The 25257-nt window shown below is 30.1% G+C and overlaps 1 protein-coding gene and 2 non-coding genes across 4 annotated transcripts in view; all 3 read right to left on the bottom strand.

Moving 5' to 3' along the window:
• Positions 1 to 25257, bottom strand: part of LOC129905092 (fibronectin type-III domain-containing protein 3A) — a 400083-nt gene that overhangs the window by 225217 nt on the left and 149609 nt on the right. The window lies entirely within an intron of this gene.
• Positions 22102 to 22173, bottom strand: Trnap-agg (transfer RNA proline (anticodon AGG)). The gene has a single exon. It is a non-coding gene; the product is annotated as a tRNA-Pro (tRNA).
• Trnag-gcc (transfer RNA glycine (anticodon GCC)) lies at positions 24681 to 24751 on the bottom strand. The gene has a single exon. It is a non-coding gene; the product is annotated as a tRNA-Gly (tRNA).

The raw sequence follows: 25257 nt of genomic DNA, 5'->3' as shown, positions 1-25257 counted from the left end.
ATTATTATTTTTTTTTTTGTTTCTTCTTTTTTGTTGAAGATGACGAATATGTTGGGAAACACAGAAAATCAAAAAATAACAAAACAAAATATATGGAGAAACACAAAAACGAAATGAGAATCGCGCATACAAGATTGTCGATTAACCATTCAGTTTGAATGTTAGAATCGGACTATTTCTCACTCAGATACTCAGATACTGAGTAACTCTCACTTGGTATAGGTTTTTTTCGTTCGTCGTTGTCGTTTTGGGTGTTTTTTTTTCTTCTTCGTTTAGTAAAACAGAGAGATTCGGATAAATATTGCGCTGCTGGATGGAAATGAGAATGGGATATTGGATGGCGATGGTGGATTGATGGTGTTGTTGGCTTTGCCTTGCCGTTGCCGTCATGTCAATTATTGTTAATTCCAATTTCCACTCCGAAATTGAAACTCTACACAAAAAAAGATACACAATTTATTCTTTCCCAACCCCCAGGCCCAAGAAAATACATCCACTCAAATTGAACTCCGAAAAATTGATGAGTTTTATATTTAAGATGGATTTGAGTGAGTTTTTTTTTTTTTATTTTCACTCAAACTCAAAAATTGAGAGGAGAAAAATGAATGTTTATTGGAATTTTCGCGCAGATTTGTCTTGTACGGAAAAAGTATCTTTTTCCCCTTTACAAAGTATCTATCACTCAAATAATTTTTATCTCAAAAATTGAGTTGAGTTTATTTTTCTTATAAGAATTTTTGAGTGACATTTCTGTGTACGTAGGTATTTATTATTATTATTATTTTTTTTTTTCTAATCGAATTCGAAACGGATGTTTTTGATGCGGGCGTATCCACTCCACTCCACTTGATGTGCCAGAGAAACATCGAGATGTATAGTAAATGTGTGTGTGTGTGTAAGTGAGTGTGTTTGTGTGTATTTAACTTTGCGCATAGGCAAACAAGAAAATAACAATTTGTAGGTAGTTTTTTTTTTTTTTTCTTCTTCTCAACACACAAAATATATATCAACGCGCACACACCCTTCTTTTTATGTTCGTCGTTTCGAGTTTTTACGATACAAATATTACGAATTTGTATACGATGTAGGGGAATGTAAAATGAGAAGAACGAAATTTCACCAGAGAATTTAAAAAAATCAAATTAGAAGAAAAATTATAATGAGACTCATATGACAAGTGTTGTGGAATGCATCTGTTGAAAAAGAGCAATTGTTATTATAATTTGATTCATATGAATTAGGGAATATTGATGGAATTTAGAACTAAATATTAGAAGGTACTGTGTCATTTTTTTTAACAAGAATTTGGTGAATTATGTATACCTATATAGAAGTTTTTTCATAGTTCGTTAGACCCTTTTTCAGCACATAAACAAAGAATAGACTACTTTATTAAAAAACCTTCCTTGACTAACACTCTTGTTTAATTACAGTCAAAAAACTTAAACTAGTAACACTTCAGATTTTCAGAAGAGAAAATGTGTTTTAAGTCAGACTTAATGAAGACTAGAACATATACCAAAATGAAGTTGTAATGTTTTCAAAGATTTTTATGTTTGTGGGCAGTGGGCATGTATGTTTCCTCATATCTTCTAAACCAGGGGCGGATCCAGGATTTTTTTCTGGGGGGGGCACAAGGGACGGATTGGCAAAAAAAAACAGCAATAACAGTTAGAAATAAAGTGAAGTACCATACGACTGACTAACAAGCAGAACATTTTAACGACCCACAGTGGTCTAAAACCTGGCCAAAAATATTTAGGCACATTTCCCACATCAAATAGGTACCAAATAACCAAAAAGTTATTCGGAAGGAAAAATTTTCATTTTCTTGTTACAGTAAAAGCCACTTAAGTGCTAACCCTCTTACTCCTGGATTAGCCGGAAGAAAAAAAAATATAAAAAATCAGAAAATGCACGTACAATTCTGTGCTATATTAAAGTTAGTAATCTATTCTTTATTTAATTTTTTGACTTAAGTTGTTTCACCAAATAGTTTTTGAGAAATTAAGTTTTAAAGATGAAATTTTGAAAAACAAAAATGTATAAAATTTTGCAATATTATGGACATAATTATACCACTAGTTAATGACCTAGTAGTTTTTAGTCAAATACTAAAGACTTCATTCTAATAAATATTAAAGTTCCTAAGAATAACAAAAAAAACTGAATCATACTTTTTTGCCGGGAAACCCAGTTTTGTTTTTTTTTTATTTGCATTAACCTTTTGTAACCCAAGGTCGTAAATTTAAAAATTAATAAGTCAATCGATTGGCCTTTATCTTTAATAAAACATGTATTTTTTAAAAATTCAATAAAGTCATTATTTACTTAGTTATTTCGATATTTTGGGAGTAAAAAAAAAGTTTAAATAATTTATTTTTATATAAAAATGCAAAAATTCAAGCAAAAAACTATCTACTATTAATTTTTAGGCACTTTCCTAAAATCCAAAAACAAAACCCCGTGGGGTTTACTACCAAAAACTATTTTTTTTCTGAATTTCGTAGTTTTTACACAAATTTGCTTATTTTCAAAAAAAGCCCAACTTTCAACATTAACTGTCAATTAAAAACTATTGGTGCTATTTATTAGAAATTTGAAGTACTATTTCGATAAAGCAATACTTAAAAATTATAATATTAGAAGCTTCAAAAGAAAAAAAAAAAATAGTTTGTAGAGCTTTTATGCAATCTTTTTCGGTTTGTTACAGAAATGTCACATGGGGCTACAAGGGGTTAAATTGTTTTATACCTCAAGAATATTGTGTTCAAATTGTAGGTCTCTTGGAGCCAAATTGACCAAGTTATGAGTATTTTAATACTTCCCTTAGGAACGTTTTAGTCTTTTAGTCCAGAGTTCAAAACTTTAAATCGTTATCCCCACAACTAATGTTTTCAACGCCGGTGCTCCTCATAACTTCAAAACTACTGCACCGATTCTTTTGAAATTTGGAACACTATTTTTTTTTTACATATTTTTAGAGGTATCCCTGGAGAAATTTTCTCAATAAAATAATATTTATAAAAATCTATAAATAAGGGTCGCTTTTGAGGAGTTTTTTTTCAAGGGGTCTTGATTTTCAGGGTGCAAACTTGGGCAAACTTCTGAAATGCAAGTTTGTTCTACATATCCAGCAGTTCTATAATATATAGTTTATGCAATTTTGTGACGTGTTCCGCTATTTTAAAAACACTAATGTTAAAAAAAAAAACAACGAAAAAAGTGCAAATTTTTTAACCCCTCTGTATGAAAAAATAGAGTTGCATATACAATTATTTTTTTTATATCATTAAATGTCATTCGATGTCAATATCAAAATTTTTCACCAAAATCACTTTGAAAATTCACTTTTTTTTAAATCGAAAAAAAAATTCGTGTGTACCCAACAAATAGCCGTTTATTTATTTGTGAGGTGGAGCTTTTCATGGGAAAGTGATGCAACAATCAACAAAATTCGCATTTTCAGCCAGAAATATACAAGAGTTTCACTCAAGTTCTTTATGTTATTATTCATATATTTTTAAAACTCTTATAGTTTGATTTCCTTTAAGTATGAACTTTAAGTTCTGGGGGGGGGGGGGGGGGCACGTGCCCCCGTGCCCCCCCCCCCCTGGATCCGCCTATGTTCTAAACTACCTTTGATAATTATATAAAAATGCTATCGTTGGAAGCGACTTTACCATTTGCGGGTTATAGGCTATGTAACGTTCTATAATCTAAGCATATTTTTAATAAAAAAAAAGTTTAAAACCTATAATCTGGATAGCTTATGATTTTTTACCATACATATACGGACCTAAACTTAACTAGCAGACAAGGGTTATGTTTCCAAAAATAAACAATTGACAAATAATGATAAGAATTTATGAATCTATGAGGGAACGTACATACATACCAGCAGTCATAATAACCACTTTTTAGCAATCCTTATACAAGTATAATCTAAATCACACAAATAAAACAAAATAATATAACTGGTTAAATCTCTTTTAACAAGTAAATCAAACTTGATCAACTCATTAAGAAAGGATACAAGGACTATTGTAAAACACTCTTCATAAAGGAAAAAAAGTTAATGGATTTCTTGATTATTTTGTCTAATTGAGTAAATAGCAACTCAGATTATTTTGATCCATTGAGACAATTTTCTGTGAACTATACAATTGACCTTTCAGGGGAATTGTAAAAGATTTTTTTTAAAGAAAATTTATCAAGTGATTACACTTAGTTTATAAATCCACATTCATTAGAAAAATTATTCAAAGAAATTTTCATTGAAATAATTGAGAAGAAAATAAGTCATTTTAAGGACTACTATTAAATTATTTTTATTTTATAATGTATTATGTTTGAACTCTTAAGTGTCCTTTCTTAATTATGAATTCTGTTTTTTTTTTTTTTTTTTTTTTTGAGATATTGGTCTTATAACTTCATAGGTAGGTGTCTCTTTGACATATTTGAAACATTTCATTTACTAATTCGATATGTTAAAAAAATATTTATGTCTGGGAAACACTGTTACTGGATTGCAGTTACAGGGGAAGTTTTTTTTTTGAAAATTTTTGAAAATATAGGTACTTACTTTGTTAACTTTACACGATTATTTTTCAAATTCTTACCTGAAAAGAAACAAAAAAAAAATATGTTATTTATTTAAGAATAACAAAAATTATGTTTTAACAAGGAAACTATGATGACAAGGAAATTTCTTGCTCACCGAGATTTAAATAAAAACTGTCTTGATCAATGATGTGAAAGTGCATAAAATGCCTAAACGGGTAAAAGAATTTGATTCAAATTTAATTTCAATTATTTGTAGGTACATATAGTAGATAGGGGAGAGTGGGGCACTTTTGAACACGGGGCACATTTGAACACTGCATACCTATAAAATTTTAGTTTATCAAACTTTTTTAGAAATTATTCGATATTTGAACCCGTCAACACCATATCCATAAACGTCAATGACTTTCCTTGATTATCTCAGGTGGCTTTCAGATTTATAGGTGGAAGGTGATTTTTATAGTACTTTTGCATTAATTCAGTTTTTTAGTTGTAAGAGTTTAAAAAAAATTTGGTGCGTGATTTCAAAACAAAATACAATTTTTGTTAATGTTTAGTAAATGGTAAACTAAATCACGGTGAATTTTTAAATGAATATATTAATGTTAAATATTTATTCAACATTTTATGTCGTTGTCATAGTTGGGGCACTTTTGAACATGTTCAAAAACGGCCCAAGCAGTTTGTACTCGTATCAGACATTTTAAGGAATGTTTAATGTGTTTCGTTTATAAATCGTAATGTTCTTATAAAAAGAATAATAAAACTATCAAATGTCGGCAAAATTAAGGAAAAAAATGGAAATTATGTAGGTACAACATTATTGAAGATAAAAAAAAAGAAATGACTGAATTCTTCAAGTTCTACGAGTACTAGACTGATCTCGATGAGAACTCGATTATATACCGCTTAAGCGGTATAGAAATTAAAGTCAAGCTGCTTACACCAATTAACGCTCCTGGTACATGAAGAACATTCGCTTTGTTAACATTTGCATTTAATGTCTAGAAATATATTATTTTACTCTGAGAAGCATAAATGGTATGAATTCCATTTTTCTAAGTTATGTTTTAAATGAATTTTTCTTGTTTTTTGTTTTTCTTTTCAACTAACAAATGTGATAACTATAGTTTCAATTTTAAGTTTATTTTTTCTGAGTTTTTATTATGATATATGTAATAATCAATTTTGAAGTTTGTGTATGTTTTTATTAAAAAACTAATCAAAAGTTGAGTGTTATTTATTCATTAAAACAAAACTAATACTGCTGTTCAAAAGTGCCCCTTCCATGTTCAAATCTTCCACTTAAAATGGGGCTCTTTTGAACATAAGAGCCTATATTGGTTAAAAATCAAAATTTTATACATATAAATATTTCGTCTAACTAACCAAATGTTATTTGAAATCGAAGTTCAATGTTACTGTTCAATGTAAGTAAACTTTACAGAGCAAGAAAACGAACACAAAGTGTTCAAATGTGCCCCACTCTCCCCTAATATTTAAACTTTAAAGTTTGATGAAATTTCGAATTTTGTTAGTCATTTTAAAAGTTTTGTTTGTTCTCAAAAAAAAAATTATTATTATTATTATTACTATAACGAGATAATGCTACTGCTATTTAACGTGAATATCATATTAACTGCTTTGCCGATTTATTTCTATAATTTTAAGTGTTTATTCACTTCGACCTTAAAAACACCGGCACACAAAATAAAAAAAAGTCTCATGTACCAGGAACAAGACCTATCTTTCTATATGTTTTTGGACACGCTGAATTTAAATTTCAAGTCCGTTTTGCCCGAACACCCTCCAGTTTTGAGAAAAATGCAAAAAACTATAAACAAAGTCATAAAAATTCAAACAAAATGCAGTCACAGCTCAAAACCGGAGGATGACCGGACCAAACGGACTTGAAAAATCGGATTCAGCGTGCCCAAAAACATATGGAAAGATAGCTCTGGTTCCTGGTACATGGCACTTTTTTTTTTTGTGTTCCGGTGAAATCAATGGAAACCACTTTGAATCAATGGAAAATCACTACATTTTCAGCCTTAAGTGGAAAATGATTCAATCAAAGTAGCGCACTTTAAATCTAAGTAGTGTTCACATTGAGGATTTTACTTTACCATTGCGCCATCTCAATTATAAATATTATTATTGTGACAAACTGCAACTTAAGCATCACTGAGGGAATAAATAAATTGAAGTTGAAACGTCGTTGTTTCAAAGATGAACTATACTTTGATTTATGTGACTTTATGATACGAAACCATCAAAAATTAACCTTTTTTCCACGTTGATTTTAAAAAGTTCATCTTCAACGCAAAATCATTCCGAATAATAGTTAAATCAATGTGGTTTTCATTGATTTCACATTGTTTTATGGTGGCTTTTCTCTCAGTGTAAGACGGCTTTGAGAAAATTTATCAAAATGTTTTTCACCATTGATTCAATGTAGAACGCATTAAATTTTACAATGCGATTTTTCTCTGGGTGTAGTAATATTCCATTATTTATTTCATTACAGAATTTACTCTTTCAATGAAACAAACACCCCGTTCATCCAAAATAATTTGATGAAGCCTCTTAGTTCTACGTTCTTATCTCAAATGTAAAGTTACTACCAAATTTCAAAATTGAACCCCAACATTTTTTTCAATAAAACAAAAAACAAAACGCTCTTTTATCCAATATATTCTTTAAGGCATTTTAGATTCTTTGTTCTAATTTCAAATGATTGTTGCAATTTTTGTTAAGTAATTTTTTTTAAACAAGCTCACATTTTCTTTTTTTTACCTAAAATAACCCTTTCACCGGCAAAAAGACTCATTTAAAACATAATTCTAAATGAAACATTTCACTAAGATTCTGAGGTTATCAGACACATTTTTTCAGAAAAACACCCATTCAACATAAAATAATTTTAAGAACTTAATGAATCATTTTTATTCCTATGCTTCATCTAAAACCTCCATCGTGATTGACGAATTTCATCAGAGAATCATGTTTTCAACTTTGATTTTTTAAATATTTTATCTGTCATAGTGAAAAAACAAGCATGCTTGAGTTAAATCGGTACACCGAAAAAAATAAAATGCACGACTGGGTCGCACGAACTTGCTCTTAGAGTTCAAGTTGCTTAAATTTTTAAGACTTTTGATATAGAAATTTAGAAAATGTAGGTACCTACTATATGGGTACAGAAAAAAAAATTAAAAAAAAAATTAAATTCGTTTTTTAAAAAAATAATATAAAATCTGAAATCAAATTGCCCCCCAAAACAAGTATGCAGTTTTGATTGATATATTAAAATGCATTTTTAGAAAAAAAATTTTCAAAATCGTTAGAGCCGTTTTTTAAAAAAATAATTTTTTATAAATAATTTTTTGGAAAAAAAGTTTAAAAATAAAATTGGTATGCCATTTTGTAGAAATCACTAATCAACATCTAAAAACAAAATTTCAAAAAAATTAAATGTCCCGTTTTCGAAAATTTGATTTTTCAAAAAAAAATTTTCAAATTTTTTTTAAAAATCCAAAAATTATTTTTTTCAAAATTTTATTTTTGGCTTATATTTAAATTATATAAATGCTTCTTAACAAAAAGTTTCGTTGAAATCGAATAAGAGGTTTCGGAGATAATCGGATTTGAAAAAAACGGTTCTATGGTAGGTACCGTTAATAATGATTTTCAAAAAAAAATTTTTTCATTGAAGTATAGACCTTAGCTTAAAACTAACATTTGAATTTTTTAAACAAAATCGTTAGAGCCGTTTTCGAGATATTTCAATTTTACTAAAATCGGTATATGACAAGTACCGTTATTTTTGGTCCAAAAAAATTAATTCCAAAAACCCCTCTGGAGAGTCGCCAAATAACGCCACATACCCAGTTTGACATTAATCGGTCCATCCGTTTAGGCTGTAGCTCTTTATACAGACAGACAGACAGACAGACAGACAGACTGACAGACAGACAGACAGACAGACGGACTTCCGGGACCCACTTTTTTGGCATTGTCTACCATCGTAATGTCATGGAAAAATGTTATCTCAACTTTTTTTTTTTGTACGAATGCATAACTTGATATATAGTACCTATATCGCAAGTAAAAAAAAGTCTCATGTACCAGGAACAAGACCTATCTTTCTATATGTTTTTGGACACACTGAATTTAAATTTCAAGTCCGTTTTGCCCGAACACCCTCCAGTTTTGAGAAAAATGCAAAAAAAAACTATAAACAAAGTCATAAAAATTCAAACAAAATGCAGTCACAGCTCAAAACTGGAGGGTGACCGGACCAAACGGACTTGAAAAATCGGATTCAGCGTGCCCAAAAACATATGGAAAGATAGCTCTGGTTCCTGGTACATGGCACTTTTTTTTTTTTGTGTTCCGGTGAAATCAATGGAAACCACTTTGAATCAATGGAAAATCACTACATTTTCAGCCTTAAGTGGAAAATGATTCAATCAAAGTAGCGCACTTTAAATCTAAGTAGTGCTCACATTGAGGATTTTACTTTACCATTGCGCCATCTCAATTATAAATATTATTATTGTGACAAACTGCAACTTAAGCATCACTGAGGGAATAAATAAATTGAAGTTGAAACGTCGTTGTTTCAAAGATGAACTATACTTTGATTTATGTGACTTTATGATACGAAACCATCAAAAATTAACCTTTTTTCCACGTTGATTTTAAAAAGTTCATCTTCAACGCAAAATCATTCCGAATAATAGTTAAATCAATGTAGTTTTTATTGATTTCACATTGTTTTATGGTGGCTTTTCTCTCAGTGCAAGACGGTTTTGAGAAAATTAATCAAAATATTTTTCACCATTGATTCAATGTAGAACGCATTAAATTTTAATATGCGTTTTTTCTCTGGGTGTAGTAGTATTCCATTATTCATTTCATTACAGAATTTACTCTTTCAATGAAACAAACCCAAAATAATTTGATGAAGCCTCTTAGTTCTCCGTTCTTATCTCAAATGTAAAGTTACTACCAAATTTCAAAATTGAACCCCAACATTTTTTTCAATAAAACAAAAAACAAAACGCTCTTTTATCCATTATATTCTTTAAGGCATTTTAGATTCTTTGTTCTAATTTCAAATGATTGTTACCATTGTTTTTAAATAATTTTTTTTAAAACAAGCCCACATTTTCATTTTTTTTTACCTAAAATAACCCTTTCATCGGCAAAAAGACTCATTTAAAACATAATTCTAAATGAAATATTTTACTAAGTTTCTGAGTTTATCAGACACATTTTTTTCAGAAAAACACCAATTGAACATAAAATAATTTTAAGAACTTAATGAATCATTTTTATTCCAAAATGCTTCATCTAAATCCTCAATCTCGATTGACGATTAGCAATTGTGGTTTTGACGTCAGTAGATTTAGCATTCAAAATTTATTTATTCCATACATGTTTTTTTTTTACTGTTTTATTAACCTTCATCCCTTCCATCTCTCCGAAAAAAAAACTCCCTTTCACCCAATTTGGGCAACGGGCTGCAATGGAATTACCATTGAACATACATAGAAACGAGGGACCCTCCGTATCTCCATAAATACTGCTATTAGAATTCATTCAAAATTTGATGCTCTTTAATTTTGTGGATCATGATTTTAATATAATTGGCTTCGTTTTCAAAACAATTCCAAAATACCAAAAAGGCCTAAATTTCACGGCCTTGGTTTTGGGACTTCGGGCAGACTAAACCTATTATTGAAAACAAAAACCCAAACTATATACACGATTTTTGCATTTATTTTTTTATTTTTAATCTTCGTGATTTCAAGATTCCAAATTTGTAATTTTCAAAATTGTACATGATCCCTTTTTTGAGTTACAGGCATTATACATATAATACACGCGTGAGGCCATTTTGACTTAAAATGGGAAAAAAAAATTAACAAAAAGCACATTATAATGTCCTATAACTTTTTGGAAAGCTAAAATATTATTCTTGAATTTGATGTTTATTTGAAGTTGATTAAGTAAAAAATAGTTTTTAAGAAATTTAATTTTAAAGTCAAAATAAAAAAATTAATATAATTTGTTAAATTTGGCCAATTTTTTAGAGTAAATATTCCACTGTAGTTAGGCTAATAATAGCCTAACTAAAGTGGAAAAAAATTAATAATTTTTTGTATTTAAGTTAATTTTTTTTAAATTTGAATTACAAGGTACAAGTTCTTTTATAATACCTGTAACTCAAAAACAGAGAAAAACAGAGTATCTACGATTTTGAAATTTACAAATTTGGAATACTGAAATCATTTCGAACAAATCTGCATCATTACTTTTGGGATCCATTTTTGTAAAACCAGTTTATTTTATTCAAAAAAAAAGTCAATAGATTTTTTTTTTTAAACTCTCTGAATTCTTAATGACAATATTGTCTGCAGAAAACTTAACAAAATTTTTAGAGTAAGTCAAAAGCTTATATACCTCTTCTTGAATCTTGATATTGTAGTTAAAATTCCAATTGAAATTTGGTCTATAACAAAGCACCCCACCGTTTTCATATTTTTAAGAATATTGTACAATGTACATGTTTTGAAACATTGTAGGTATCTGTTGAAAAAAAAATTAGACTTCTTTGAAACCGTCGATTTGTGTAAGCTTATTTCTCAATAAGTGAAAATTAAGTTCGTCAAATTAATGTGGAAATTCTGAAATAAAAAACCTTTATGGATTTCACTTAAATCTAGAGAAATTCATAAAGCAACTATTCCTACGCTTCTATCCAAATTAAATTTTCTTAGAAATGTCAAAGTTGCTTCTGGTAGAGGTATTTATCTTTTACCCCGAAAAACTTAAATACCAACCTACTAACTAACTTAACTAAAGCAAAATGTTCATCTTCTCGTTTCCAAGAAATATCTTGTAAACATAATAACATTTTAGTCATTTACCTAATATATTTTAAAATCCTTTTCAAAATACAATTCTTGTTAAATTCCATATTTCTTGAAGAATTTTCCTATAATCTGAATGCAAAAAAAGAAAACAAAACAAAAAAAAATAAACTAAAAACAAGACACGTGTACTACCTTCGTTTTGCTCAAATAGATCAGTTTTATTACGAAATTAAGGTGCATACATAAAAATAATCCCAGCTTACAGATTCCTCTTTTCCATCATCGCAGTTCCATCATCTAATCTAACAAAAGTCCCGCGCCAGCAGCCGCATCCAACCAAACCAACCAACCAACTCCCCCTCTTCTATCATCCTCCTTATCAAAGAACTTGCCAACACAATTGTGTTGTATACATTTATATAAAATAAGAGTGTGTATGGAAAAGAGATACTTCATCTCCATCTATTGACTTTTCCCGAATGGAATGCGAGGAAGTTTCTTACATTTCTTATTGTCCTCATTCGCTCTGTGTACCAGTTGCCCTCTCTCTTTGCATCTCCGGCCCCCCTCTCTCCTACACTCAAAACAGCAGCTCAACCTCAATATTCCACTCCTTGGTTTCCCTTTTTCCACAATTTGCCAGTACCACTGCACCGCTGCGGCGCTGTCGTCGCCACATTTATCGATTTTTCACTGTGTGAGTTTTACTCATGGAGTATGTGTGTGGTGATAGGGTATAAGGGGGGAGATATGGAATGGTTTGTTTCCCCACAGAATGCAATAGAAAAAGAGATGCACCACCAAAAGCAGCAGCAACAACACCATAACCACACTCGCACTCAAAATCAAATACAAAAGAGTCATCTCTCGTAAAACGTAAAATTATACAAAATGCACTTCAAGACTGACTATCTAAAAACCAAGAGAACGGCAACGCGACAACAACAATGCCAAAAACCAAAAACCAATCCAAACACCACATCAGAAATATTTTCTGCAAAAAGGCAAATGAGCAAATGCAAACAAAACTTCTCCAAGACCCCGAAAGGGAAAAAACAACAAAGTCAAAAGGAAAATGCAGAGGAAAATGAACAATAACAAAAAGAAAAAAAAAAAAAAAACAAGAAAAACAACAACAATAAAGAAAACATATTATACCAAATACCAAGTCCATCTAAAGCTTTACGGTGAAATTCACCAATTGGAAACATTGAAATTGATATTAAAAATGAGCTTTTCACTTTTAACAAAAAATTATACTGTGGCTTTAATATTGAACTTATCAGTCATCAAAACGCCAGAAATCGAATGTCAAAATTTCACAGGTGAGTGCAACTTTCACACGTTTCAATCGAAAATGAATGTAGTCAGAGCCGGTAAGCCGGACGCCCTTACCACAAAATCTTAAAAAGTGGACCAGCAAAGAAAAATCAGAGCTGCCAATGAGCTCTTCAACAAGGTTCCCAAAGACATATTTCACTATTCAACGTTCTGTCTTTCCGACCTGTTAACTTAAGTCAGCAGCTGACTATCAGCTGTGTACATGACGGCCTCACTGCCGAGCAGTATAAAGCAGGTGGAGATGACCTGGATCTTTTGTGAGCATCGAAGCAGAGGTCGTTTAAAAAGGTCTAAGCAAGTGAAGAACTTTGTTCTTATGCTCCAATATAAATATTAGAAGAATTAATCTTTCCAACCACTATTGCTTGAGTCTGAGAAGCCAATCGACGCGTCGCGACGCACAGTGTGGCCGATGGTAGGAAAAGTTGGCAAAAATTATTTTTCTTCGTTTCTAAGTTTGTTATGGGTAAAAACTGAGACAACTTTTGTGATTCTATGAAAAATTATCAAAAACGCACATTATAAGGACATAAGTATCTGTTACCTTTAACTTTGAAGTTGTTTGAGAAAGAAAATTGTTATTTATTTGTTCAATACTTAGATTTTACTGTTTTTTTTTTTTTTTTTAAATAAGATTATTCTTAAAAATAGATTTTAGATCTGACTCAACGGTTTAGTCACAACAAAATCTTCTTAATGAAAAAATACACTGGTCAACAAAATTCAACTTTTTTTGTCCGAAGAACCAAAACATACTTTTCTGAAATATTTAGGGATGCTGAACTCAAATCCACGAAAGAAATATTCTATTAGCTTCCGTTTTTTGAAATATTACCGTTATAAAATGCAAAAAAACACGTTATTTTGAATGTTTATGAGGTTATGGTAAAAAAGTGTGGTAATTTCTTTAAGCATAGTTTGACGCGGTCATCTTCTTCAGAGAACCGTTTCAAATTTTCCGATCTTTTTTCATGTATCTCATACTGAAAGCAAGCTGCGCCTGCGTCTCCATTGTGTAGATCAACACTATTTCCTTAAATTTTTAGCCACAATGCTAACCGTACACACTTTCAGTTTTGGCTAATAGAATAATTCTGACAATGGATACGAGTTCAGAATTTCTAACACCTTCAGAAAAGTAAAATTCTGTTGAACTGTATTGTCAGTACTTCCGGAATCTGAGAAATATATACAAAAAAAACGTTATTTTTAGATAACTTCACATAGTGTTTACTCAAAAAGGGGCAAACATGGGCACCACTTTTTTAATTGACACGAAAGACGACACTATCAACAATAAAGGGACACCAAAAACAAAGCGCCACTTCACACCTTTGTGAACTTTTTCTTAACGAGTTTGTATGACGCACACAAAAAACGAATGATTTTAAAGACACCGAATTCGAATAATTTTTTCAAACAAACTAGACACTCATAATTCAAAAGAGAAATGAGAATCGAAAGCTTCCCTTTTGCTTGTAATTCCATATTTATTTCAAATTTTTATCTTTTGATTTAACGAAATAGCACTTCAAACTTGAAACACAGACGGGAGCTAGAAAAAGGTAAATAACGAATAATTTCGTCAATGGCGACATTTTAAAGTGTAGTTACTCACCGCGTTAGACTTAAACCGGTTTTGTGTAGCTTATTAATCCCTTTATTAAAGTAAATTTGTATTTGGCAGTTCGGTACAATTTGAAAATAGCTATTTTTGCCAGCTTTTGATACCATTGGCCACACTGTGCGACGGGCGAAACTCTACCATACAAGACCTGTATAATTACGGTGACCATATTTCCAGAAGCAAAACCCGGGACACATACAAAATTTTTCGGATGGTTTTGAAAATATTTATTCTTTAAAAACATAAAAATAAATAAAAATTGAAATTTTTTAAAATGCGTTTTCATAATTTTTGCTCCATTTTGATATAAAGATTTCTTAAATAATTTTATGGGAGCATTTTCGTTGAAATCATTTAAGTCATATACACAATAAAGGAAGCGTTTTTATACTTAATAAGTACTGTTAATCACTTCTAAAAAAAATATTTTTTCAATCAAAATCGGAGAGCTATTTTTTAACATTTTAATTTTATTTAAAATGATTTGAAATTGTATAATCTTTAAATAAACTTCTAACATGTCCTTAAAATTTTTGAAATTTAGCTGAAATTACTAGACAACGTGGGTTCTTAACTCTTCTGTTCTTTATTCGAAAAAACTTTCCCTGATGGAGCTTTTCAACCTGGCAAATAAAAACTGGAGTTAAATATAATTTGTGACAAATTTTAAAAACTAAAGCCTAGTCTAGAGGCAAATTGAAAATTATAAAACGAGCTCAACAAAATCCTAAAAGAAAATTTTACTTTTCATTGCACATTACGTAGCTTAACCAACGAAATTCTTACCTGTGCAAGAATAATTGGAGAGTTTTCAATCGTTTGTCATACTTAACGGTGCAGGTAATTTTTCTTGCTCCAAAAGATTTTTTTTTTACTTTGGGAGACTCAGAAAAATTTTCGTTTTGCTTCGGCAGCAAACTAGGCTTGACGCTTTTATACGAACAAATTAGAAAAACTTTAAATTTGCAACCACTGCTTATCTTGTTTTTCGTACAAAGTTTTTAAAATTTTGAATGAAAAAATCAGAGAATTTGCAAATACGGGACAATCACGGGACAAACTACAAAAAAAACGGGACACTTACACGTCCCGGGTTTCTTAAATAAAAACCCGGGACAAGCTGTAAAAATACGGGACAGTCCCGGGTAAACCGGGACGGATGGTCACCGTACGTATAATCCCAATCCTGGTTATACAGTAGCTACCTTGTTATTTTCCACAACGGATTATAGCGACACCTTCAGATCACTCTTTGTAAGTATGAAAATAAGTAAGTTTGCTTAGAGCGTGTTACTCTGGAATCAGCTATTATTTGATATATTGATGAATTTAAAATTTTAAATTTAAAACTAAGGCGACTATTTTTAGTTTTCTTTTAGTTTTTGGGTAGTTCCATGAGAGCATAGGCATTAGGGTGGGTCAAAAATATCGAAATTTTTTTTTTTTTGATTTTGTACTCCGAAAAATAGATTGCTAGACACCTCTAGAATATACACATCAAATATGAGCTCTTTATATTAATGGGAAGGTCCTCCGCTTCGCAATTTTCCATTTTTACAACAAGCTTCTAATAGAAAAAAAATCATTTTTTTTTTAATTAATTGACTTTTAAGCAAATTTTTTAACATAATCTTGTAAGAAATTTAACGCTCTACAAAAAAGGAGTGCCTATTGTTTCGCTTTTTTTACTTCGATTTCTGTTATTTCGTTTTTTACACAATTTTTTTTTTTTAGTTCGCCTTCCTTTATTTGGGTTTTTGTTTACTTCGTATTTCGATCACTTCGCCCAACTATAACTTCGCCTAGTGTCTTCTTGATTTTTATTTATTTCGCATTTTCATTACAAGTCCAATGAGTTGTTTCGCCAATAGGTTCATTTCGCTTTTAGTTTATTTTGGCATCTAGTTATTCCGTCTTCAGTTTTGTGGATTGTTTTAGGTTTTGAAGACTTTAGGATTGAAGATAAGCAAATCGTTATAATAAAAGAGATCTGTTTCCTTAAATTGTAACGATTTGTTGTTTTTTTCTTTTTTTGGGCATTTTTTAATGCCTGAGAGCGTTAAAATTCGAGCGAATTTTAACGCCTTCAGGCTATTAACATCCACAAAAAAATGGGCGAAACAAATGGTGGCGAAATAATTAAAGTCCAAGTGAACTAAAGGCGACTTAATTCCAAAACAAAATAATGAAAAAACGAAGAAATAAGAAATAATAAGAACGTTTAAGCTCCTACAAGAATGCAACTTGCTAATTTAAAAATAAAACAATTTTCAGTAAACTGGAAAATTTTTTAAAGTAAAAAATGTTTTTACAATTTTTTTTAACTTTGACCTCGACTATCTTTAGAATGGTTAGATTAATGAAAAAAGTTAATAAGACATTTTTTGTGGAGCAATCTTTTTCCCACAAGAATATGTCTTGCGCGTTTGATTATTATAATTTTTCAATTTGTTACAAAATTAAGAACAAAAAACGAACTTTTAAAGATTTTTTCGATTTTTGGACCTCAAATATCTATTAAACGGTTAGATAAACGAAAAAAGTGCATAAGGCCTTTTTTGTAGAGCGTTCAATTTTGGAGTACAAAATAAAAAAAAAAAGAATTTCGATTTTTTTTTTACCCACTCTAATAGGCATGTTTTTGTATGTTTTTCGCTCTTATATATTTACCTATTCACTGAATTAAGTATTTTAATACATTAACAGCTAGTATATTAGTTTGTTTCATTGTTTCTATAATATTAAAAGTAACTATATGTGCTGTCTGAGAATAGCTTCAAAAACAGATGTACCGGGTGTGACGTTAGAAAGCAACAAATCATTATATTTTGTATTTTTATTAAAAATATAATTACAAAACAAAACGTTTTAAGTTAAAGTTTTTTCATTTGATACCAATTGCATTAATGGCCACCAAACGTCCAAAATGCCGATCCTCTTTTGAATGTTTCATATTATTAAGACAAAAAATAAAATATCACAATCAACTAAAATAGGAGACCCTTTGATATTTATTTAAGCTTAGTATTGAGTATAAATTAGAAACTAAAGTTCTTATTTGCGTTTTATTGCTCAATATTAGAGATCAACAAACATATGAAAATGCTTTGCATTTCAAAAATGGAGTTAATGAAAACCAGGAAAAACAAAAAACACCCAAAATAGAACCTAAGGCAACGCCAACACTTCATAAACTGCTTAAGCTATTTTTTATTTTACCTGCTTGCTTTCTTTAATAAAAACGAATCTAACCACTTAAAAATAAATCCCACTTAGTCAAAAGTTTTGGTTAATCCAATAAAGTAAAGTTAATACATTAAATGCTAAGGATAGAAATTTTTCAATACAAACAAATTACGCATACACCACAGTGACCCACTAATTTACACAATAAAACATATTCAATCGCTGGCAAAATCATTTATTTAGTTCATTTCAGTTTACAAATTCACTGATTGTTTGACTTGTACAATTTTTTATTTAAACTTTAATATATGCAGTACCAAAATAATTATAGTATTTTGTACGCACTTAACCACGAGGAAAATAAATCATAAAAAAATAAACAAAAATAATGCAATAATTTTTTGAGTTTTTCTTTTGACGTGATAACGTGTCTTATAAATCGATGAACCATGGCAGCCACCACAAAAAAGTGACGCCATTTTTTAACGTTCCACTTGAAATTTTTAGCAGTGCGGCAAAAATTTCAATTCAAAATTATAAATAAACTATTAGAGATACACAAATCTTCTATAGCTTATTTGAAAGATAATAACCTAAAGTTAAATACATTTGAAGGATTTTAAAAAATTCCATCTTTTAATAGGGTAAATAGGGGTAAAACAAAATTTCAAAAAATTGGCTATTTTCTAAACGCGACAATGTAAAGAGTAGAATTTTTTTTTAATCAATAGATAAATTTATTGCAAGACCGACAATGGCATTGAAAAAATTCTAAAAAATTTCAGAATCAAGCTATTAATGGTTTTCTAAAACTAAAACATGAGGTAGGGTAGAGTTGCCTATTTTCGGCAGTCTCCAGTTTCCGGCCACCTTTTGGAAAATCGTTATAACTAGGGATTTCATAGGATTTATTCCAAAATTTTGCTCTTATGCTATTATCTTATTTGTTAGAACAGCATACGAGCGAAAATTTGGAATAAACCCCTTCGAAATCACTAGTTGTAACGATTTTTCGAAAGGTGGCCAGAAACTGGAGACGGCCGAAAATAGGCAACTCTACCCTAGACCTTTGACAAAGTAGTGATTATAGGTAGGGGATTTTTTTTTTGTCAATTTGAAAAACGTCATTCGAAAGATACCTAATAAAAAAATTAGGGGACTTATAGAACATGTAGTCTATGACTGTGCACATACATGTGCAAAAAATTGGTATTTCAAAATGGTTTTTGACCGAATAACGGGTATATATCACGGGTATACCAAAATAAATTCTTGCCCATGCTAAATTTTTATTTCGAAGCCAAAATGGCGTAATAATTATACCGTTTAACGATTTATTTTTATGAATTTAACAATATTAAAAACAAAAGTTTGTGAAAAACAAAAGATTCTATGGTATTTAAGTAAACCGTCTGCAGGTGAAGTTAAAAAAAATTAAGCATGGGCAAGAATTATGGAAACACCTAAATGTCAAATATCTAATTATTGAAATAAGATATCGACATAAATTCAATGCAGTTACAAAGGTTAGTGTTTTATATAAAAATTAAATTATTAACGAAGTTTTTAAGTGTAGTATTAGAATTTAAAATTCTATTGAAATGGGTCAGGGGATGTCAAAGTAGCATTTTCTTAAATCCCCCATAAACGAAGTCATTATTACAGAAAAGTTCTCAGTTTGAGTGCTCCATAGCTTATAAGGTTCAAATAGGTTCTAACAAATATAGCAAATTTCAAAAAAGTTGTAAAAGATTTTATACAATTTAAAAAATCTGAATTTTTGCGAAAATTTGCATTTTTCGGAGCCTTCCCGATTTCGTTTTTTTAAATTAACGACTCAAAATAGGGGATCAGATCTGGTTCTATAGAACCACTCAGCATAAGTTATGAGCAGTTGGTAGTGAAATGAAAAAGATTAAGTCAATTCAGATGGGTTCTAACGCCTCATAAAATATCGATTTTCGTGAAATACGAGCAATCTTCAGAGGCTTCCCGATTTTTATTTTTCCATTGTCGAATTAAAAAAAGTATCAGAATATGTTCAGAAGAGCACAAGGCATAAACCACGCAGTGATCTGAAAGAAAAGTCCAAAAACGCTCCACTCATGTATATTAGAGTGGAGCGTTTTTGGACTAAAAATTTTTTTACAAAAAAAAAAATGTGAATTTCAATCCTTTTTTCGATAAAAAAAATTTAAGGTATGATATTTGACTAACTTTATGTAATAATCCAGTAACTAGGCATTATTATCTTTCAAATAAGCCATCGAAACCTAAAAAAATATTTAATTTAATATTTTTTACGAATTTTTAAAAATATGTTACATGAGAGTAACGCTGGGTCCGAAAAGGTTAATTTATAGAATAATGGAAAAAATCGTCTTTAAATTCATAAAACACAAGTACGTTGAGCATCTTTGATCAGAATCTTGAAGGAATAAATTCATCACTGACCGAACTTGTACTTAAAACAATATTACCAAATGTAATCGATTTCAACGGAAGTTGAAAATTTATGAACTTTAAGGTCGTAACAGACCATTTTTGCAAAAATAAGTTCTTTAGAGTTCAAATCAAAGAGTGACACTTTTTTTGGCGTTTTGACAATGTTCGTTTGGGACTTATATTCGACGTTCGATGGTCTTGTTGGCCAAACAACTACGATTTGACATCTGATGTAAAAGTTTACTCCACTGAACAATCTGCACAGAAGCATGTTTAGCTATAAAAAGCAAGTCATTAAATTTTTAAATTTCGACTTAGCTTTCAGTCTATAAAAAAAAAAAAATAATTTAAAATCGGTGTGACCAGGTGAAATTCACCATTGAATTTAATATCTATTGTTGTTGGATTACTGCCTATAAACTCGTATGCTGTGTATGTGAACCTTTTAGGTTGCATGCGAAATGCGCAATGTATCTTTACTTCTTCTTTTCTGTTTCTTTGTTTTTTTTTTTTCTTTTTCTTTTTGCTTGCCACAGAGACAGAGATGAGAGATTTGGTATCTACAACGATAATTGTATGTTACATCTTATATACCGCCCTGCCTCTCTTCTCCACCCTATGAAACGATGTAAATTGTAAGTTGTAAGAATGAAGTACGATTCTCTGAGGTTGTGATGGAGAGGAGACGCAACGACACAAGTTAGTGTAAAACAAAGAGAATATAACCTGACTTGTTGCTTCATATTCTTGCAACGTCGTAAAGTTGTAGTCGAATTCGTCCGTTCGTCCGTTGTAAAGCTGTTTTATGAGGAGGGATGGACTGGGTAAGGGGACTTGGGTGGTTAGGACAGATCAATATAAATCCAAGACTCTTCTGTCTTCTATATAAATATGTAGGTCTTTCTGCCTTGTGTCTCTCTGCATATCTGTTTCTGTATCTGGAAAAATTTGATGAGCTGCATTTGTAAAGATGCAAGTTGCAACAAAAGTCGTATTCTTGTGTCTGTAATAATAATTGTTATATTTTTTGTTTTATTTTTCTTGTTGCAATTTTATCCTTGAATGTATATGTGGCTTGCTGGTTTATAGACTCTCAACTCTATGTTCTGTGAAGCAGAGTGGAGTTTTAGCAGGTTTTTTTTTTAGCGGGACGGGTTGCAAGTGGCAGCAATGAGATTAAACTTGCTGCAGGGTGGTCGCACGGGCTTGGTGAGATTTAATTTAGCAGGACATGAAAGGTTTTCGTTTTGCTGGTCTAGGCAAGAAGAGAGGATATGCGGAATATAGTAACTTGCCTCTGAGATAGTATAAAATGCAATCAGCCAGTTGCCTTGCCACACTGTTTAGCTCCATTAACCCATAACCCATTCAAAAAAAAAAAGAAAAACAACAGAAGAACAGAAAAGAGGATATAAAACCGACACAAAGGTTCGTCTTCGTATCGTATCTACTATATAAAATAGCTTCTACCCCCCCAATGGAATATATTTTATTGTGGATAAAGCAAAAGCGGTTTGCCTGTCACAAGCTCTCACAAAGTAGATAGGTAATCTGGTGAGTCGGCACTGGAAGAGGTTTTCGCGGCATTGGATTTCTTACAAAAATAAAAATAAAATAAAAAAAAAATAATAATAAAATGATAAACCGCTTTGGGGAATTAGGTAGGTACATCAAGTTTATTGCATTAAATCCATTCCATGATGGATAAATTGAAGGAAAATGTAATAAAATTGTTTCTCAAAGTGCATTCATGAAGTTGCTATTGTGCTTGAGAGCGAGGATGGAACTAAAAAAGTTTACTTATTTTTTTGATTAAAATAATCAAAAGCATAGTTCAGAGTTTTACAAAGACTTTACGCAATTTAAGTAAGAATAAGGGAAACTTGATGAATTCAAGTTCATCGAGGTGCAAGACTTTATAGGCCACATTTAGAATGGTTGACTATGTTACATAGTATTTGTTTGGACTTGATACAAATAATCAATTTTCTCTTTATTTAAATTGATAAACGATTATCTAAAAAAAAAATATACTAAAAAAGTAACATTCTTGGGCTCGTCCGGGATTTGAACCCGGGACCTCCCGCACCCTAAGCGGAAATCATACCCCTAGACCAACGAGCCAGTTGAATATCGAATCATTCAAAAATTATTTCACCAAAGTCTCTTTTTTTTATTTAAAATCTTAATTTTGTTTATTCAGTTGTTTTAAGCCAACAGAAATTTTAAGAATATAAATTAGTTTTGGTGTAATACCTTTTTATCGAGTTTTTTAATAAATTTAATGTGACATCATAAACCGTCTTACCAGTTAATGGCTGCTCTCCAGGTGATTAGGGAAGAAATGAGTTTGAGCTGAATCAAGTAGGTCCAATTTTATTGGGGGCTACTTTTTTTGTGCTTTTGTGTTTTGATGAAGATCTAGCTTAAGAACAATAACCTTCAATTTAATTTAATTTTTTTCAGGAGGCTGTGAAACTTATTCGAACTATTTTGTTCATAGTCTATTTAAAAAAAAAAGTTACGTATACTTTTGCACTATGGAATTACATATATTGATAATTTTAATATATTCGCAGAAAATACTCTTCGCGAGACAATAATATTTTAATCTTAAATTTTTTGAAGATTGTACATATTTATACACATTTATCCTAGTGTGATAGTAAATGACTTTCATTCTTTTTCTTGAATTTTCAATACTTTTTTGAAACATTTTTATGCTGTTTTGCTTTTAAATTTAATAAAACATTTCTATCTTACTTAACTATTCGTTTGCAGAAAATTTCACAGGAATAGCACCGCTCAGCACAGTGGGACACCTTGCATGGGAGAGTGGCAAGATTCTGTAAATACTATTGGACTGATTTTAATGAAATTTAACAACAGCAAGAGAAATCAATTATTTCTACCTATTGGGACTACCAAAGGAGAAAATGGCTGTTTAAAAATTATTGGTTTTCTGTAACCTCAGTTTACGGACGAAAATTTTAACTTATAAGTTCAGGTTATGTGCGGATAAAATATGGACTTTCAAAGTATATTTTTTAATTCCAAAACTGATTTAAAAAAAATGTTTCAAATGAAATTTAAATTTTTGCTAAAAAAGTATGTACTTTTGGTAACAAATGCATATAATTAAACTACTAGTAATCATCATTTGTTAAAAGATGTTTTAAAGAAAAATATTTAAAAAGACTTTGAAAGTCCATATTTTAACCAATTTTAGACAATTTTTGTGACCCTCAGGCGAAAAGAAAAATACTTTCTACTTTTCACCAAATGTTGAATATCTATAAATGCTAAAACTATAAAAACAAGCTATTTTGTAAAACAAAAAAAGAAACAAGTCTCTTTTTTAAAATAGGTAGTTTATCTTAAATTGTTTAAATATTTTAATATTTAAAAGGATTCATATCGATAGGAAATTTAATTTTTTACACAAAGTTTCTTAGTTAAAATTTTCAAATTCGGCTTTATTTTCAAGATTTTTTTTAACCATTAACAAAAATGGTCATATCTTTATAACTTATCAATAGATTTAGAAAAGTATTTTGTTATCTTTGCCAAGAATCAAACCACATACAAAAATTTAAATTCAAAAGATTTTTAATATTTTTAAGAAGTTTTTTGTCAAAAATTTCCTTTGAAAAAATCTTTTTTTTAAATGACTTGATTCATTGGACTTAAACATTTGAAATTACCCAGAAAAGTAATTCTAGTGTTTCTTGCTTATTTATTTGAGATATAGTACGAACACTAAGTATACGTACGGGTAAAACAACGTATGATCGAAGTGATAAATGAATAGAAAACTGTATTCAAATTTCACAAAGAAAACACACTAATTTACTCTTGAAATTTTTTCGTAATATTTTCTCGTGTGCATCAGAAAAATAACTTTCAGATAGAATTTATTTTTCAAAAGCAATGTCGATCATAAGTATGTCCAATATTTTTTACAGTCTATCTTATCCACAAAAGTTACGCATACACCATAGTGTACTTTTCCTTTTTTAAAATTAGGTAATTTTAATATTTGCGCAAGAATTGTTCATCGCAATATGATACTTAACTTAATTTCTTCATATTTTCTCTATAATAATATTTTTAATCTCAAAAATTTGGAAGTCAATTCTGGTAAAGGACTTTCATTGTATGTTTTTTTTTTAAAAGTTTATAGTTTTCTAAGTTATTCCCTTTCAATTAATAGCACCATCCTAGGAGTTGGCTTAAGATATTATTTTCTGTCAGGTAGAACAAATGCTTGTATATAAAAAATATGAATAAATTAAATTCAGTTTATCCCGAGAATCTCGGTCATTGATGAGGTGTTTTTTACCGACTTCCAAAAAGGAGGAGGTATTCAAATCGTCTGTATTTTTTTTTTGCTTTTTTTTTATGTTTGTTACCTCATAACTTTGGACGGAGTGAACCAATTTTCAATTTCGTTCTTTTTGAACCATAGGAACTACCTATGAGAAAAACCATTTAACCCAGTTTTGGTCCATGGAAGTCGGTTTTGTTTTTTTTTTTTTTGATAAAAATGATTATTTCCAAAATTTAACCAACATTCATTGATATATGCTTTATCGAAAACTATCTGAAAGATCAAAGTAGCAAAATATTTATGCATCGGCCGGGAATCGAACCCGGGCCGCCCGCGTGGCAGGCGAGCATTCTACCACTGAACCACCGATGCTTCTTAAAAGATATTGTTTTCCAAAAAAAATGCTGCTTTTAAGTTAATAATAAAAATATATTGTCTTTTCAATTTGAACGTTATCTCTGTAATTAAAGAAAATAACTACATACTAAGGAATGAGGATCGGCAATTTAATTCACACTCAACATCTCAAATTCTTGTTAAAATATTTTTCATATTTATTTTAATTTTCTGCTATTCGATTACGTTCATCAAAATAATCACACTTCAAATTGCATTTGACAAAGTGAGTGTTTTAGTGTTTTTCCAAGAAAAAACTATTTGTTTTAATTTGTTTTTAACAGCCATTTAAACGCCCTTTATTTCACACTTTCACGTAAATCGAAATATAATAGGGCTGAATACTTTTTACTCTCTCTTATTATTTTTTGCTGCGATTATTTTTTGTTAAATTGAAATTAAGTTTTAAGTTTAAATTGTTATGCAAAAAAACATAAAACCAGTGTTGCCAAATACTATGATTTATCATAGTTTTCATGAAT

The sequence above is a fragment of the Episyrphus balteatus genome, chromosome 1, assembly GCF_945859705.1.
Source record: "Episyrphus balteatus chromosome 1, idEpiBalt1.1, whole genome shotgun sequence".
NCBI classification, from domain to species: Eukaryota; Metazoa; Arthropoda; class Insecta; order Diptera; family Syrphidae; genus Episyrphus; species Episyrphus balteatus.
Note: the sequence above shows the minus strand (reverse complement) of the source record. Positions and strands in the feature narration are given on the sequence as shown.